At 42.8% G+C, this 14440-nt stretch overlaps 1 long non-coding RNA gene across 1 annotated transcript; it reads right to left on the bottom strand.

Moving 5' to 3' along the window:
* Positions 1 to 3012: 3012 nt before the first annotated feature.
* Positions 3013 to 13672, bottom strand: LOC128448491 (uncharacterized). Its single transcript, XR_008339752.1, has 3 exons — positions 13464 to 13672; positions 12957 to 13058; positions 3013 to 3304 (listed from the first exon to the last, which is right to left on the bottom strand). It is a non-coding gene; the product is annotated as an uncharacterized LOC128448491 (long non-coding RNA).
* Positions 13673 to 14440: the final 768 nt, after the last annotated feature.

The raw sequence follows: 14440 nt of genomic DNA, 5'->3' as shown, positions 1-14440 counted from the left end.
GGGTAACATGCCAGTGATTCATTATCAACAAACCGTTTACACTGTCTGGTGCCTTGTGGTGAATTTTGTTTGTGGCAAACCGTGAAGTTGTCGAGGTTGTTGACAATTCCCGAGTCTGACCACACAGCTATTCATCATGTCGCTCCAGTTTGTTTTATTTTTCAACTCAAGTGTGCAGTATCCGAGTGGCTGTCAGCACACGTGTTAGCCTGGCTGCGTGCGTGTGTGTGTGTCCTTGTGATGAGAAAAACATGCAGATGAGAGGATTACTACACACTTCTATCTGCAGAGGAACGTCAGTGTGTGATGCTGGAGATAAACTGAACGCGGGGAGTGAAGAGGATGGCACGAGTATGAAGAATGTCAGATTTAGATGCTGTTAATGAATTCATGCACATCATATGCAGCCAGAAATGTATCGGTTCTGTCTCCTCGCTGTCATTTTAAAAGAGACTTGCTCTGCTGTGTTTGTCAGATGTGCACTGCTCACAGACAGCACTGGGATCAAACAACACTAGAGCCATGTGAAATTTAACAATGATAGTCGGATGAAAGAAATATAAAATTAGTAACAAAGGTTGGAAGTGAGAGACTCTCTTGGAGCCTTGCACTTTATTGTTTGTATTAATGTCTATCACTCATAACGAAATAGTGATGTCACTGCATCATCCGTTCGGGTGGTATGTGTAGTGCTTGCGCTGACTGGTAATGATTCGGAATGTGTTATTATCAAGAAGCAACATTAACTGGAGCCTCAGTTAACCTCAGTGTCATTTTACAGGAATTCTTCCAAAATATTGTTGCAGATGTTCAGAAGTGGTCCCAACACCAGGGCAGTCATATAAAAACAAATCTTCCATACACAAAAGTGATAAACACATGAAACAATAAACGATCCTAAACATCGGCATGTCAGTGTTTAGTGTAAGAGATTAAAGGTCTTAGCATTAAGTAAATATTGGATGACACTAGTGGCCACTTGTTGAACTGCAGTCAATATTCTGATGGCTGTGCTTACTCGCATGCTCACACTCTGAAGGTATAGACACCATAGACTGTATATAAAAGATTAACTACATTACGGCTCACCAAAAGTGACGCCAGACCATCATGACGGCCACCTAGTGGCTGGTTGTAGTAAAGGTCATTAATCCCACTTCCTCTATCATTATCATGTGGTAGCCCTTGTGGAAACTAGCCTTTGCCCAACATCAGGCATATTCCCATTTAGCTTGATGAGGTTCATTGGATAACAAACTATTTTGTGGTTATGTGGTATTTGAGTCTGAGTCAATGTTGTGTTGGGATGCGTTTGCTTGCTCACATTAGCTGACTCCTTTTTCCGACAGCTATATACAATCAAGAAAATCAGGAACAATCTCAACAATCCGTTAAAAAACTGATAAATACATTGTTTTCTAAAGTGGAATATTAGGATAATCCAACATAAACCTCTGAAGGTTGTCTTCCATGGTTCAGCCCTCAAACATGAAGAATCCAGTGTCAGACTTGCAGAGATGCCAGTTTTCTTCACCCAGAGCAGCCGCAGGAGAGCAGAATCCAATACAGCACAGACAAGACATGATGTGTCTGAAGTGAAGGGTGAGATTCACTTTTTCTTCTTGACCAGGGAAACCTTTGCTTGTCTCATTGCTGTCTCCACCTACACATAGAGAACCAAACTGCAACGGTTTCCTGCACCTTGTTTCAGAAGCCATCCAGGGAATTGTTGGGAAATCATTACAAGGTAGCTGCACCTGGTTTTGAGATATCCCCTGCAGAGACTTCTGCTGCTGCTGCAACACAGTCAGGGTGAAGGGCGAAATGTCCAAACTGTTTTTTCTCGTTTTTTTTTCAACAATTAACAGCTCTTATGAAAATAGTGTAATTTAAAGACAACCACAGTCCCTAAGTTTATCCTGAGTGTGGTTTGCCCTGCTTTGTATTGCATTTTAGTTTTGTAAACATGGCTGGACATTTTTGTTTGTAAAAAGCAATTAAATTATAGGCTGTTTGTTTCAAATTAACACTCTATTTAAACTCGTTAAATATATGAACACTTAACTCAGTAATTTCACCCGAGATTATGATCCTACTTAGAGCCATCCAGTAGTTGCTATGTGCTCTGTGGACACCCTGCACTTCACGATGCAGAGTCAGGTCCGGTCAAGCGCAGCAGACCCCCCCCCCCCCCCCCCCCTGTCTCAACTGTGAATGCTGCACTTAGAGAACGATGTAGTTAGAGGCAAAGAACCAAGCCTGTCAGTGCACAGAGGTCAGAAAAGGTGAAGAAAATTAAGTTTATAGTTTTGTCTTATTATCCTGAAAGGTCAATTAAATCATCCTGATCCGAGCTGCGTAGCTGTCCCCCCATATATTTAGTGAAGGTTTTCCTAGGCGTAATGTTTTTTAATCTTCCTCCAGAGAACTCCCTTTTTTTTCCTTTTTTTTTTACAGAGCAGCTATTTTCTTTCATCGTTTTGATTTATCACAGTAAAACCCACGTGAAGTCCATAGTAAAGAAACTAAATCCCCCCCCAAACATGGCGGCATCAGCTCCGATTTTATACAGCTGTTTGAATAGGGCTAAAGATAAGAGAAAGGCCAAGCCGGATTTGTTGTCTTGCCAATCGACAGACTTGGCTCCAGCAGAAGCTGATCTCAATGCAGCGCTCCCCAGGAGACCCATTGTGTCTGTCTTGCACGAAGACCTGTATCTGTAAAACCTCCAAGTATCGGATTATTGATCTCCTGGATCAGCACTCAGGTCGCCAATAAGCTTGTGATCCAGGAGTTAATCAACATATCTCATGTTCTAAATTCGGCTCTGCTCCTAAATGTACTCCAAAAATAGACTGTCCAAATTCATTTTAACAGAGGATATTATATTATATACTATTATATTATATTACATAAAAATAATGTCAAATTAATTTAGTTCTCATCCTTTTCTCTCCTAAGTAAAAAATGATGGCAAGAAAAAAATGTATCTATGTTACAAAGTATATGTGGTTGTTTCATCACATTTTGAATCACACTGTCAAAATTAACAATTAAGCTTATGTTTCAGTTGACGTTAGATACTTATAACTAGTGTTTTAAAAGTGTTAATAAGTTGGTTTGAATTGATAAAGCAGAAGGTTTTGTAACTTTCCCCGTCCTCTCATTTAAGGAAATTGTCAAAAACGGTAAAGGTAAGAAATGTCTCTTGAAAAATAAAGTTTTGGCATCCTCCCCAGTGTCGTGCCAAACTCTTAACAGGTAAAATGAGCCCATTCAGTCATCCAATTCCCAGACTGGATCCCTGTGAGAAAAAAAAAATGACATCTTAAGTTTTTGCTGAAAACTGTCATTTGCTAAAGCAAACACTGACTCACCTCCATATGCTGGGCACAGTGCCAACCTAAACATATATTAAGATGTGGCAGAGCCCGACCAGTGGCATGATGCAAAGGGCTCTTGACGGCTCTGCCAGGTGTGGGAGGCAAAAAATAAAAACATGCATAATTGCCGGTGCGCTCTGTAATTAGCATGTCGAGCTGATGTTGAGGCAACACTCATCCTGCGAGTACACACGATGGGAGGAATGACGAGCTGTGGCAACAACCGGTCCTGTGTCTCGGTTGAGGGGTTTTAATTGGTCATGCTATATAACAAGTATAACTAGTTCTCTCTCTTCCTCTAAAGAAAGATCAATACTTGTGATTCATTGTCAACATCACGACACAAGTATCTGTTCTAATCAATGATAGGAAGTTGTGCAGATGTTAAAGAATAGAGAAAAACACCTAAATAAAATCTGAGGTGAAGTCATGTAGTGTGTAGTTGATACAGCTCAGACGGGAATTTTGCTCCTTGATTCCACTTCGGCATTTTAAATATAAGATACACACACAGAATAGAATTGATGATCTGTTTAAAAGTCAAAATGGTGGGACAGACATCGTCGGCCCCCGATTCTGTCACACTGGTACATTATTGGAAAAATCACTGACTTGTACATTTTTTGGGTTCAGTGTAAAGAAGCAAATGTAATAATATTTTAATGACAATATAGCAGGATCACTGTTTAAAAGGGATTTAAGAGACAGAGATCTATCCATTTATTTCTGCTATAAAAACAGATTCATTTAACGTGAGATTTGAAATCTCAATGGAAGAAGTTCAATGTTGCCACCTGTTGCTTGTTGTCGTCGGTCAAATTGCTCCCGCAGTCTTTACTAAGCTTGTGGTGAAAATCCTGGGATTCAAGCATCATCTCCTTTTCTATTCCTTTATGCGACTGTGAATGAGCTTAGTGCCAAAAATACAAATGTAAAGTGCAAATACTAATTAGTTGGACAGCTGTCAGAGCGCGATGCTCTGCACAGGACTGACACTGACAGCTCCATGAATGCTGGTTAGAGACATTCCAGGAATTCAGTGGTTGTTTTTTTAATCCTTGCTTCAGGTTATGATCAACCAGACCAGGTGTGGAGCCCATTGAAAGCTGCGTGTCTCACTGGGGACAGTTCACCGCCTGATTAAACAGGGGTTTCATGAAGGCAACTTGTTGGAACCTACCTTGGGTGGAGGCGACGCCCATCAGCAAAGGGCTTAAGCCTTGGGGGCATGCAGGGTCAGTTTGCTGACAATGCACACTTGAATTGTGAGACTCATCGGGGGGCTAATAGGTGTAGAAATCTGTTCCACCACATAATTTGGCATGAAATTCACCGTGGTGGGATTCTGAGTGAGGGTCGAGATCATTTTTTCCATATTGATGAGAGGCAGGAACCTTTTTCCGTCATTCCTTGGGAGTGTTGGTTCTTTGTGTTTGCTGCATCAGTCTGTAGATAACACCCTCTCATTGTCTTTTCAGTCATGAAGTGCTTCATAACAACCAAAATAGCTTTCAATAGACTACAAAGAAGCATCTGCACCATCAAAATTATAATTATTTATAAGCTAGGCAACAGTCTAGCTAATAGCAAGGAAGTTCTTGAACCCGGTTCTGGCCGGAGCCTTTCTGAGTGGACTTCTCATTTTCCTTCCGTGTCTTAATTGAATATATAGATTTGATGCATGTTTGTCTCTTGGTCTCTCAGCTTGCAATCGGTCCTGGCTGTGCCCCGCATCTCACCCAACGTCAGCTGGGATTGGCTCCACCCCCCACCCGCCACGACCCTTAAAGGATTAGTGGTATAGATAATGGATGTTTTATAGTAAAGAATTTATTCTGGGAAAGTCCTACCTGATTCAGTAGACTCTTTGTCTGGTGAAGGATGCATCACTAGTCTTATATGTGGGTCATAGAGGACAGGGATTTGTTTTATTCCTACGCAAAGACACATATAAACACAGAAAATAGCTACTAAGAGACACACAGGACCGGTCTGTGTCTCCCACCTCTCACCTGTCTCTGTGATAAATTGGACACATCTGGTATTTACCCTTGGGGCCACTGGCCACAGTGTTTGCTTGCCAACAGCTTCTACCCACGTTTGCTCAATCTGTCATGAGCACTGCTTGTCTCATCAAAGAAAGAAAACCTTGTAGCATATAAATGTAAAGAACTACCCTTTCAATGAATGGTTGAAAATTCCAGGATTACTGTATAGTATAAATATCTTCCCGTCAGATTTTAAAAAGCTCGAGAAACAAGCTTGGGTCAATATCAGTTTTGTACGTGATGTATCTTAAGTATTTAATATTGAAGAAAAGAAAAGGAAATCTGTATTTGCTCTCTGCCCCACCTCCTCCTCTCCTCTGGATAGAAAACAAATGAAAGGCCTACTCGTTGTGACAGCAGCTATTCTTTGCTTGGCCCTTAGGGGCCTGGATAGAGGCTGTACACTGGGGCAGGGGAACATGGGGGTTGTTATTGTGAGGAGCAGAGTCTGGGAACTGAACCCAGACCTGTGTCGAGGGTTAAGTGCTTTGAGCTGAGCCTACAGGAAGCCAGATGGGTCTGCTTCTTGTTTCTCCTTCATCTTGAAGCACAGGCTGAGAGCGGCGGCCATCGACCCCGACGTTTGGCGGCTGTGACAAATGATAACGCCCACTCTGCTCGGCACTCGTCAGTCATTCCCAAATCAAACAATGTCAACCATGGTTCGGTTCGAGCAGATCTTTAAATTCTCGGCTGCCTGCTTCACAATCAACATCTCCCTTTTCTCATCCAATTCTTCCACTGACATATTTTTTCCATGCCCTAACTACACTTTAAATTATGCATCTGGTTTGCCGCTCATTATTTTTAAGCAGCTTCGAAACAACAGAATGATCTCAGGCTATACAGCAAGTACCAGCGTTTTTCACCCTCTTCTGCCTTTTCTTTACATCCCTGTGTTACACTGTACTCCTCTACGTCATCATTACAGTGTTTTAATTCACTTCATCACAGGGCTGGAGGGATGAAAACAGCTCTGTCCCATGTTGGAGCGTAAAATCACAGGATTTACACAGAAATTCTGTGATCACTGGGAATTAAGATAAAAAGTATGCTGACTGGGAAGCTGACAGCACTAGCATGTTATGGGAACGGGATGGTGGGGGTGCAAACTCGTATTATTCACATGCACACAGTATGTCGACTTATGTGGGAATGCAAATTAATAGTGTTAAAACTGCACAGCTCAACCAATAAAATAATCAGCAGGGAGCCTCTTCCAATAGTTATTCAAAGCTTCAAGTTGCCATATCTTTGCAGCCTGTGTGTGTGTGTGTGTGTGTGTGAATGTGGAATAGCTGTGTGGAATTTGTCTGTGTGTGTGAGGGTAGATATAAACATGTGAACTCATCCCTTTAATTCCACTTCCCACAATGTTACAATGCCAGGATTCTGTGTAAAGGAAGAAAAATTGCAACACGCTTCCATTATGGCAAATAAATAAATAAAATAAAATCGGTTGGAAAGAAATCGGACAGGCAACCTGAGAGAATATCAGCCATGTTCGGTCACTTCCCCCCTCCCAGTGTTCACTGAGGGGTAAAAGTGTTTATTGGCCCAAGTAGAGGAACAGTAGCATCACACTGACAGAGTCGTCCATATTCATGAGGTTTCTTCAGAGGAAAAAAAAAACAAGTAGAAGACAGAAATCTGAATATAGAAATGAAAATTACAAATGCATGAGATTTCATACCACCTACCATCCAAACCCTCCGTCTCTCCTTCTCTCCCTCCTCCTACCTAATCCCCGTCTCCTCGGTGCTCTGCCTCCTCTTCCCCCCCGCATGTATTTTTTTCATTTTGTGTCTATATCTCAATCATTTTCAAAACCCCTCCTTCTCTCTCTGGTTCTAATTGCTCATCTCATTCCGCAGTACCATCAGACCAGGATGTAGAGTGAATGACGCTTAACTGTACAAAACATCCATCTGTGTCTGAAATGCAGCTGTTTGAACATCTGTGTAACTTATAACCACAACAAAAAAAAGACTACGGTATTGAAGATGGCGAGCTCCAAATTTGATATCTAACAATTCTATATTGAAGAGTCTGAAAAAGATGAGACCTATGTTATATATTTTGTTGACTTAGTTCCCAGTGAACCCAGTGAAATCCCCAAATTCATTCACGGTAACGGGAAGTTATACTTTCATCCATTAACACGATTTTGCACCAGAATCAGGTCAAGTGGATTTCCATTGACAAGGGTGGTGAAGACAACAACTCCCATGATCCCACGCTGCTTCATGACATCATCATACCACGTCCTTTGATTTATTTTTTTACCTGAAAGACCCCAAGGGGAAGTTTCATATTTACATATGTGTGCTTATATGTGCTGTTATGATTATTTTTGTATGTTAATGACTTTTGATGAAACATATTAATCCCAGCAAACTGTATATTGTGTACTCAGGTATTTTTGTCACATCCCAGTAAGAAAACACAAGGCGAGGATTGGCTGCATCTGATGCATTCCCAACTCCATCTGTCGCATTATTGGCGGCAGCTATTGATTGTCCTTTCATGATATGGAGATTCATTCACACAGAAGTGAGCAGCTCAGGCCTGACAACTTTTTAACCTTGAAAAATATGCATGCCCCGGCAGTCCGGAAAGCGTGTTGCGTGTCCAGAGCTAAATTGATGAACTGGCATGCATTAGCATAGTTCAAGTGTTCCCCTAGGGAGCGCCAGTAGCCCGCCGCTGCTCACACCGCGTGCTTGCTTGTGTTTGTGAGCCGCCTTGTGTCTACGTCCATGTGAGTGTGTGTGTGTGTGTGGGAGAGACAACTACTCTGTATGTGTGTGCCGGCGGCCCCTCTTGTGCAGGTGGGTGGATGCATGTAAGCCTGTCAAGAGCAGTTGGAGAGGAGCTGCCAAGGTGAGAGAGAGAGACTGACCCTGGCCACCTGTCCCTGACACCCACCTCCCAGCCTCCCCTCTCTCCGCCCTGCGCCTCACGGTCCTCCCTTAACACACAGCCATTGCTCTTTTCACAGGTGATTGATTAAGCCAGAGAGCCCAGGCGTTTAAAGCTGGAGGGGGGGAGGACCAGGGAGGGGCAGTGGATGACTGACCGAATGGCAGTGGCTTCTGTCCTGGCTTACTCAGGTCTGACCGAGAGACAAGCAGAGCACACCTGCATCCGGCCGTGGCGTCACCGGGGCCACACACGCCACAATGAGGAATTAGCCTAATAACAGTTCATCACTGTGCGACTGTGCTACTTAATGACGCACCATTAATAGCAGAGATTCAGGGCTGAGAGAAACGATTCGCAGTGAGGTTGCAGATTAGAATCTTGCCGGAGACGTAATGTGCCAGGACAAGTCTTCAAGACGCAGATGATTTGTTTTCGCAACCCGAGCCTCATTTTTCTTCTTTCCCTTGTCTAGACGAAGCTTGTCTGTCAACCACAAGTCATGGTGATTTCCGAAGATTTCTTTTCTTTTCTTTTTTCTTCGTTTCCACCTAGTTTCCGAGCTTAAAGGGCCTCGATGACATGAAATGGAGTGAATCCTTGTCGGATGAAAGGGAATACCTTGTCTGGTAGCGGAACAACACAGGGCTGGTGGAGCTTTTCAAAACTCTGCAGCCCTGGCATGAAAATGACCACCCCCGCACTCAGCCCTCTGTGTTTATGCTTCTCCGAGACTTGTGAAAATAAACACCCTCCTTGGCAGCTGAAAAACTGTCGGTTCACTGCCACATGACGATTAAACACATTTTTTTGGACTCATTATAGAGGATATAAATGACAAAAGAAAACTGAAGCAGAGTTTTAAAGGGGTTTGTCTTAACAAATATAAAAACACTTCCTTGGTTGCCAAATGCATGACATGATATCGCTTGGGGAAAAATGTTTTATTCCATTGTGTCATGACTTGTTCCTGTTGTAAACAGTTGATAAATTGGAATGGAAAAGCTGTCCTTGGACACAGAGGGGAAAAAGCCATTTGATGCAAGCCTCACGTTATCCACACACATGATTCATGATGGTTCTAAGCTCATCTTTCAAAGGTGAAAGGCATTGCCTTCTGCCCTCCGATCATTTAGTCTCCATTTAATCAGGTAATCCAATAAACTGCCATGATGCGTTCCTCCTACCTCTAGAGTAAATGAATTAAACTTAGCAAGCTGTATGTCGCTGTGGGCTTCAAAATGTAAACAAATAACTCCGAAAGTTGACGGATTGAATCATGATCTTATAGAACTGCAGCTCTGGGACAACAAATTATTTAGGGGAATGTTGCAAATGGCCCCATTTGCTGGAGTCATTTCACTTTGCGCCATAGAAAGCACCACAGAGCTGAACCTTACAGTCAAACAAGATGTTGTATAAGAAAAATTGATTGGGTCTTTCAGTTTCTGACAGCCACTCTAGAAAAACCTTGCACTCAAATATAACTAGGATTCGGATAATGTAGGCGCACAGTCAATATTGAGCTACACATTCAGGCCCTGAGGGTCATCATTGTTCTGGGTAGTAAGACTCTGCTTATACAGGAAATATATTCAGGTCATTGTAAGTCAATCTGGACTTTGTCTGACTAAATCTTATTTAATATATACATTTCAGCCGTTAAGCCGTTTGAAATCACTCGCAGTAAGTGTTGCGTTGGAGGAGGCCAAAGGTCAAAACGCTGTCTAGACAAAACAGGTGTACACTGAAACTGAATATTTCTGTGGCTCTACTGAAAATTACAGAACAAGTCTAGATTTTATTCAGTGGCCTCAGAGAGCACATGCAAACGGGGAAACCCACATGCATTTTCATTTTTGGAGGGGATTTGAAGGATAACCAGTCACCACAGAGTCAATCCACACAAACACTTCAGTGCTTTGCTCAAGGGTGACCCCACTACAGCTGCTGGGGAAACGGAAGAGTGTGTGAGACGCTCGCCCAATCCTGAGTTTCCTCATGTGATCCAGGTGCGGCTCAGTGACTTCCCGACCATTTCCACAATGACACCAATACATCTGTCGGCTAAGTGAGAAAATTTAAAGTCTAAAAAGAAGAGTAGCAGTTAGATCGACACATCACAATGAGATGATGTGCTGGATTAGATCAAACGGGGAAGTTAAGAATAATAAATATGTTTGGATGAATCAACAGAATAGAACAACATCTTGTGGACCTGAGAACACTAAAACATCTGTAAGTAACTGTCTTACATCAAATTTGTGTGCAAACGACAGTACCAGGAAACAAAGAATGAATGCCACAACTCTTAATGAGGGAGTCAATAATTATTATCAATATTTTGTGTCAATCATTTGAGAGCCTAGTTGCGCTAAAGCCAAGTTCGAGATCCTAATAACTCTGAACGCGCCCCTCTCACTGATCACATGCCACAGTAATCTGTTCTTCAGCTTCCGTTCCAACAGCTACAAAAACAGTATTTGATAATTGAGGGGAATGAATTGAGTAATCAAATAACTCATTTGTCAGAGTGATTTTCTAATTCACGCACAGTAATTACATAACTGTTTCCCTCGATAATTGCTGCGCTCTTCAGTTTTTGTATCCTAAGGTGACGTCTATCGGGTTCAAATCTGTTATTCTCCGGCTCACTCTCGGTCAACATCTCCTCCAGAACTGCACTCAGCTGAGTTGAGCCGCACGCCGCCGCTCACCGACGTCCTGAATGCCCCCGTGCTTGACTGCCGAGCCACCGTCCTTTAAACCTGTGACACTCCACATAGTCTAAATACACTGCGCTGCACTCAACTTTTACATTAAAGCGCTGTGTGCGAGTCCATTTCATCATTTATTCATCCCGGCTAACATCACCGTCTGCTGGGACTCCATGATCATCCACTCCGAAGAGAGGCACTCTGCACTCCACCCACAACATCCTCCCCCTCGCTCTCGCACAGTGCATCTTTATGAAGGAATGAGGATAGGCCATTTTGTCACAAACAGGGTTGCAGGCTCTTCAGGGACAGCCTAAGACCTGTAATTGACTCTGAGACACTGTCCCTGTCACGTCCCCCTTTCCCCAGCCAGGGGGTGTGGGGTGTAAGTACCAGAGAGCTGAGTTGTGGAAGGCCAGGGTTGGATTAAGAGGCTGCTGCAGTAAACACCATTATGGCTGCTAAGACCCAATGGCTGTCTGCAGGGAGGGCAGCGCTAAATGGACCAGCGCAGTGGTATTTTATCATTGTGTTCCTCGGGGACTGTCACACTCAGCCTTTTAGCCCACTCACAGCCCGCAAAGTCCCTATGATGAGAGGTTCCTGTCACAGACATATTGACTTGAATCACTGTGTCACAACCCGTTTTAGAACATGAACTCCGGAGAATGTCCCCATGACTGGGTCCAGACCTTTTCCTGACTTAGCAAAGGTAGGTGTTCGAGTCAACTGAGGACGCAGGAGGAAGGACGTAACTTAAAGGTTCCACTGGAGAAATCATGTTTTGTTGACGGCACATCAACACCGGCGTCGGCCCTTATCACCAAAAGTGCTTGAGTCTTCAAAGATTCAAGTTTACTTTTTCTTCTGCACCTTTTTCGGTCATGGCAGTCGCTCGTGGTGAATGACATAATCCAGCTGTATTATATTATGTATAAACTGTATGATTATCTGAAAAAACTTTGGAGAATGTTCACAGCAACTGACTGGGACATAGGTATCCTCACACGAAGCGCCTCTCGATAACTTCAGGAGATCACACAGAGTTCTGTGCATTTCTGAAACCAGCGACAGAAAGAATGCCTGGATAAAGTCATCGTAATAATAGGTAATAATAATAAAACAGGATTCTGTTAATACTGTTAAACCCCTTTCTGTGGAGAATGAAATGACATTCATTCTCTGACTTAAATGAACATCTGACTATATTTCATTACATGTAGTTTAGAGATAGAGGGAGAATCGAAAGTCATTTTCTCCTTCATAATCCACCATCACGGAAGAGGAGAAGAAAGAAGCTGAGAAGGCTGTCCCTGTCTCCTTCACTTTGAAGTTAATAACTCTTCAAAGAATGCGATGGGTGAATTATATATCCCATGATATGTACCCAGGTTTAGACGGCTTACCACCCTTTATAAGAGAGAGGTGCATCAAATAGTGGGATGTACTTCTTAAAGGAAAGAAAAGGTGCAAGACTGTCAGCTTTGAGACGTGTGTTGTCAAGGAGGATTTTGAATCCTCAGAGGACAGAGGGGGGAAAGGCATGATTCCTAAGACTCCTCAGCAGTCCATCTGATCTTCACCTTAAATAAATCTATATAGTATATATATGGTATACTGCCAGAGTAATCGGATTAAAAGCAAAAACAAAAATAACTTTTGTGGGTCAGAGAAAGGAGAAAAATTTAGCAGCACACTCAGCGGCATGAAAGTTTTCCGACCAAACTGTACCATGTAAGATTTATTTAGGGTTTGTCAAATGTATTAAGAAAAACGGTCACATTTGCTGATATTGTGTGGGCGTGTATTTGTTTATTTGTGTGTCTTTGTGTGTGTGTGCGTTACTCTGTGTGTGTATGTGTCAGAGGAGGTATTGCTGCACTCACCTGCGGTTGACCTCTCGCTGGCAGTTGGACAGGGGAGCTGTGTTGTTTGCCTCATTATATTCAGACACTGCAGAGTTCTCACAGTACCCCGAAGGAACTCAACTGAAACACACACACACACATACACAAACCTTACTAATGGAATGAGCTCATTGCTCCTTCTAACCTTCACTTACCCATTTCCATCATTCATTGACCAGATGGCAAGTGGGCAAGTCGAGATCTGCACTCTACTCAACATGTTTTGTTTTCTGTTTAATCAAATCACATTTAAAATGACAAATGGCGTGGCTCCTGGTGGCTTTTCAGACTCAGGTATTGATGTATTTAGACGGGAGTTGTATCAAAGTGATAATTCATTTTTTGTGACAGCACTGGGTGCAGCCAGGATGACTTACAGCTGCTGGAAAAACATTCATGTGCACTGATACAAGCTTATAACTGCTTAATAGTTTGTCATAAACCATTTAATCGATATAACCTGAGATTGACAGTAGAAAATATCACCATTTCAGTGCACCAGTCTCCCATGATGAGCAGAACACTGATGGTTCATATCAACAGTATTTTCCATCCACGGCTGATTTTGAATTGTACGAAAGCTTTCCCCTTCGGCTGATTAAACCCCAGAAGCCGTGTGAAGTCAGCAGAACTGCTTCTGTATGCCCGCTACATCTCCAGCTTCAAATTCGAAGAGTGCTGTAATGAAGTGGAGCCACATTACGCATTTAAATTCATCGTGGTTATCTTGGTTAAATCATGCTCAACCAACACCAGGCGGTGGCGGCTGCTGCAACATGAGCTCACAAACCTGTTTCTGTGCACATCACAACAAGTCAGCTGTAACTCAGGAATCTGACAGCTCAGTGACAGACGCACAGTTCAGGGCGGAACAACTTAAGATAAGGGACATTACTCAACCTTAAGTGACTGAAGGTCTATCTGATTTACTTTTACATAAAAAAATCAAAACATAATTTACTTCAGCTCTTTAGTAGCAGTAGAGGCTACATGTAGCTACGCAAAAATACATGTAATAAACATTAAACATCTGTACATTTGACCTGAACCTCACAGGCTTCTGTGTCTAAACCTGAGCCAAGCCCGAGGCGTTCCCCACTTACAGGCACGTGTTATGGGAAAAAGCCGATGTGATTGAACTGGAATAGCGATTAAAAGTTTGATGACACACCTCACACATACAGGGAATCCGGTCTGCATTCAGGTTCAGCTTTGGCGTGCAGCACTAAGCTGTTCAACAGTCATGAGGACACGTCGTGTGACAGAGTGAGAAGTGACTAACAAGTTGACAATCTGTTTTTTAACAATCGAAACTAAAACTGCACATAACCCAGCACTTTGTCTTGGTCGCTCCAACTGTTCATTCAAACGTCTCGAGAGTGAGAGAGAACAAGAACCGAAGCCGACTGACCAAAGTGGGCTCATAACATACGAGCGCCCCTCATGTGTGTCCTGGTCAGTAT

The sequence above is a fragment of the Pleuronectes platessa genome, chromosome 9 (genome assembly GCF_947347685.1).
Source record: "Pleuronectes platessa chromosome 9, fPlePla1.1, whole genome shotgun sequence".
NCBI classification, from domain to species: domain Eukaryota; kingdom Metazoa; phylum Chordata; class Actinopteri; order Pleuronectiformes; family Pleuronectidae; genus Pleuronectes; species Pleuronectes platessa.
The sequence above is the reverse complement of the archived record's forward strand: the minus strand, read 5'-3'. Positions and strand labels throughout refer to the sequence as shown.